Genomic DNA, 5,070 nt, shown 5'->3' on the forward strand with positions numbered 1-5,070 from the left:
CCATTAGACTTCCTGTGTTTTAAGTGTAAAGTCAATGCGAACAATTTCGCTTCGAGTCAGGCCTTGAAGAAAAACATCACGCTTGTCATTCGGTATGTACCAGTCGAAATGATCGAACGAGTCATCAAAAATTGAGCCCTACGGATGAGCCATTTGAAAAGTACTGACTGGGGCGACATTTAAAAGAGATAAACTTCAAAAAATAAATGCCAAAAAATGTTCTTTTGAATGATAATAAACATTTCATCTTTGTTACTTGTTTAAACTTTCGACTGTTTGAAAGAAAATTTCGAACAAATTTTGATGTATCCTCACTGTTCTTTTCATCAAAGATCATCAAAAATCTTGAATAACTAAGGGCATTACTGCGCCAGCACACAAGGTGTTTTACTACTCATCCCATGAATCAGCGTTGCTCGGATAATGAAGCAAATACACAGTAAACACCGAGCATCAGTCGCCAAAGCAATAGCGGACCACTTACTCAGTCACGTTGGCTTTCGATGTTTGAGTCATAAGCGCTTAATTGTTATATTGCTTTACTGCAATCGAAATATTTTGGCAACCAACCAGGAAAATAATGGAGCAAGCGAGGCGGTGAGTTGTGGCTACAGCGAAGAAGTAATCAGCAGTCGAGGCAACACAGTAACGGATTATGTGATCAGTCGTCGTCGTATTTCTAATTAGTTCAAACAATTCGTACTGTGTTGCTGCGTCGACAGCCACCACACCAACAACTGCCGAACAGGTGTATCAATGTATGTGTAAGATACTTCTATTGGCTATTGTGTTTTGCGTAAAATCCAATTATGTAACAATCAGAAGCCAACAGACCAAAAACAATTAAATTTGTTTTGCCGTCCATTGTACGGCGCCTACACGTGCTCAGGATATGTCCGTCTCAAGGTGAATCAAAAAACTTATTTTTCTTATCGACATGCAATGAAAATATTTACATACGCAACGAATGGCTATAAAACAACGGAATTCAGTAATTCACACGAGTAGTTGTCGTAGAAACAATCCGCAGCTCATAAGGGGCTTTCGGGCTTTCGTGCATGCAGACTAAACATACAGGTGTCGTTTTCTTCACAGTAGAACATAATCATACTAAGCTGATAGGAATGTATACACTAACATTCAATTCAGCCGGTTTGTTTAGCCATACTCGAAATCTCAAATATTTAAAGGAACTTATGCGACGCAATTTTAACCTTGGCCGCGCCATGTAAACCGACTATTTAATGCCTGAAATTGAAGCTTCTGATCTCGGCGACATTTGGTTTCAACAAGACGGCGCCACTTCTCACATATCTCACATTCGTCAATCAATTGATTTATTGAGAGAACTCTTCGGTGAGCAGATAATTTCACGTTTTGGTCCGGTCGATTGGCCAGCAAAATCGTGTGATATCACACCATTCGACTTTTTCCTGTGGGTATATGTAAAGTCTAAAGTCTATGCGGACATTTCCGCAGGCCTTGGAGCAAAACATCACGCGTGTCATTCGCCAGTTAACAGTCGTAATGCTTGAGCGAGTCATTGAAAATTGGACTCAATGGCTGTACCATCTGTGACGAAACGTGGCCAATAGTTGAAAGAAATAATTTTCAAAAAATAAATTGCAAAGAGTAAAATTTGATTTTTCTGTCTTTTGGGAACATCTACCCTAATGCACCTGTGGCTAATAACTCACATTTCAGGCATATCCTTTGTGTTCCAAAAGGCTTGATGATGATGATATTTGTTACAGTAAACACAATGATTCGCTTCTTTTAATTTTTGAAGTAATTTTCACAAAATATCGAAAACTCGTACACTTAGCGCCATCTGAACACACAGCATGAGAATACATTTTCAAAGCAACTCAATTCGGGCGCCATCTGTTGCCAAGCAATTGCAATTCTTTTAATAGCACTACTGATCTTGCCAATTGCTTATTTGGGACAGCAGATGGCGCACGTGAGGGATAATTTTATTTTTTTTAGTCGATTGGAAATTTGTGCTTATTTTGGGAAATTTTATTTTTGAATTTACACTTAGCGCGCGTCATACGTCACCGTCTTACGCTCTCTCGCTTTCTGCACTCGTCACCGCGCACTTAAATTATTTTCCAACGCCGCACCCACACATTAACATTCTTTTGACACTTTTCGCCGTGTCGGCACTACGCGTTTTCGCACACTTATTCGATTATTTGTTGACGCGCTCCGCGAAGCGGTTTTCGTTTGAAAAACACCGTTGAAAGTTTGCTCACTTTCACTGATAAGGGGATTTGTAACTTTCTTCTCTAAAGTGAACGTGTGGTAACATGGGCGATAGCTGACAACGCGCTCACAACAACATTTCGCACACAAACACACACACGCAAAACCGGACGAGGACGGAAACACATGTCCTTCGTTGGTATTTTTAAAATTTACATAAATAAACAAACAGATTTTCGAAATTTCTTTTTTCTTGCCGCTCAGCGACGCTGATCAACGACGATCACAGGCAATTGCTGAGATCAGAATATATATTTATATATATTTGTAAAGATATTTTTGCGATTATTTTATGCTTTCCACGATCTTGACACTCAAAACGCACTCACTTCACGCCCTTACACAAACACGGACACAAAGGCGGAACGCTGCGCAGCACATAGTGCAACCATATTGGTGTTGACTATTCGTCCCTCCATCGATTAATCTAGCCGTGCATTATATTCAGCGGTTATTTTTATGAAATCATGCAGTATTATTGAAAAGGCATTGTTTCAAAAACATTTCTCCACCGAACACTGAGCAGGGAAAATCGCACATCGTCGGAAATCAAGTGAAAATTTATAAATAAACCGTTTTTTCGAATAAGCTATTTTAAAAAAAAAGCCAACACAGTCGCGCGCTCACGATCCGACCATCCGCGCCAACACACAGCGTACCGCCAGTCGATCGAACGCTGCCTTGCAATGCTACGACTGTTGCCACAGCGTGTTGCCTGTGTTCACTGTTTGGTGCTGTTGCCGTTGTGAGACCGATCCTCAACTGGCGCTGATCCTCCTACAGCTGCGGGAGCTGTTGCTGCCAGCGCTACAAAGTCCGTTTCAGCATTTATTGCTGCTGATGCTTCTTCTTCTTCGGCATCTTTAAATTCTGCCTCTTCGTCTTCTATTTATTGCCGTGCTATACTCGTATTTATTGTTGCCAGCAAGCAGCTAGCTACAACAATATAGCGATGTCCGTTTGTTGTGATCGCTTAGCAGCCATTTCGTTTTTAATTTTAGAGGTAACCCCAAAATAAATACCAACCAGATCATTTCTAAGATCACCTGAATATAGACACTTGTACTAACTAGCCAATATCTTTGTAGACGAAACATAGCATGTCTATTTTCTTCTAATTATATCGCTAACGGTGAGGAGAAATGGCCAATGTATACAAAAATTATGAACCAGAAAGTTGTTGTAAAAATATAAGCTCTGCAGTATGAAATGAGGCATACAGTTGAAACGAAACGGAAGCGCATATAATAAAGACTTTATTGAAAAAGTGTGGTTCCAAGAGGCGATTCTCAGCTAATCACGACCTCCAGAGAGATCGAGAGAGTAATTCCTACAAGTAAGTATGAAGCGCTCAGGTACATTACTACTAAACTCGAAATCTCCTTTACAGACAAATTTGCGTTGAACAAAGTTTCGTATATTCTACTTCAGTTATCGAAGATCACACGACTACTTTCGAAGCTTACCGAGAGATAAAATTATTTAAATAGGACTTGAACCAAAACAGACTACGGACAGCGCCGTTTTTTTCTCAAAACTCGTACGATACAGAGTCAACGGTTTCTTTTTTCTCAAAGCTTCATATTTACTATTGGAGACTGTCTTCTTAACAGAGGACTAAAGATGTCTAAAAGACGCGTCTAATCAATGATCAAAGACTTTCAAGGCGACCTGCGGTTTTATTTATTGCACACCACTAGATAATTTGCTTAAAGTAAGACCTTCATGATCATTATTTTTATATTTATTACCTTATACTTTATTCTCTTTTTCATTCCAAGTGGCTATGGACTTGGAGAAACCTCTAAGAGAATTTTCATATAGAACTCCGGCTAATAAATGAACATTCCTCAATTGAATGTTTAGTATTCCCGGAATAGTCGAACATTTTTCGTCAGAAGATCTTTCAGTACAGATCTCAAGAACTCAATTTTGATAACGGAAATCCGTTATTAAAATAGATAATTTCAAATTTTGTTATATTGAAGAGTGGAATTCACTTTTGGTTTTAACCTTGTAACGATTTGTCGATTTATGAAGCATAAGGATAAATAAATACTTGTAACTTAAGGAAGCCAAGTTACATTTGAGATGACATTCGGGTCATCCTGAAGCCAAAAAACAAGCAAATCAACGGTCTTTTTTGGTTATACTCGAAAAACATGGTACACTAAAACAGTTCCAATGCGGTAGTTTCATAAGAACTGAAGCCGCACGACCATCCCAAACGGTATCGCTTCGATCTATGAGGTCTTAAAAAAGTTCCTTGAAGTCCGACGAAGGTTTGTTCAGCGACGAGGCCCATTTCTGGCTCAATGGGTATGTGAACAAGCAAAATTGCCGCACTTGAGACGAAGAGCAACTTGAACGTATTCAAGAGCTGTCATTTCATACAGCATCGGTTTAGTGTAGTTTGTGGACCGCTTTGAGCCGGTCAGTTGGTCACTAAGATCGTGTGTTATCATATCATATCATATCTGTTAGACTTTTTCCTGTGGGAATATGTAAAATCTAAAGTTTATGACGACAATTCTGCTTCGATTCAGGCCTTGGAGCAAAACCTCACGCGTGTTACGCGCCAGTTGACAGACAAAATACTCGAACGAGTCATCGAAAATCGAAATCGTAAATTGGACTCAACGGATGGACCATCTGGCGAAGCCGCGGCCACCATTTGAAAGAGATAATCTTCAAAAAAGGAATGCCAAAGAATGTTCTGTCGAGTGATAACAAACATACCCCATTAAATAGGTGAGGGAAGCTTTATTATACAAAACAATCCATCAAGCACATCACAACGGA

The 5,070-nt window shown here is 39.5% G+C and overlaps 1 long non-coding RNA gene across 1 annotated transcript; it reads left to right on the plus strand.

Annotated features, from left to right (window-relative positions):
- The first annotated feature begins 1,830 nt into the window (after nt 1-1,830).
- On the plus strand, nt 1,831-4,605 carry LOC108971209. The gene is made up of 4 exons (XR_001993530.1): nt 1,831-3,271; nt 3,357-3,604; nt 3,659-3,982; nt 4,050-4,605. It is a non-coding gene; the product is annotated as an uncharacterized LOC108971209 (long non-coding RNA).
- Nucleotides 4,606-5,070: the final 465 nt, after the last annotated feature.

The sequence above is a fragment of the Bactrocera latifrons genome, unplaced genomic scaffold, assembly GCF_001853355.1.
Source record: "Bactrocera latifrons isolate USDA-ARS-PBARC rearing strain unplaced genomic scaffold, ASM185335v1 scaffold_33, whole genome shotgun sequence".
Taxonomy (NCBI): domain Eukaryota; kingdom Metazoa; phylum Arthropoda; class Insecta; order Diptera; family Tephritidae; genus Bactrocera; species Bactrocera latifrons.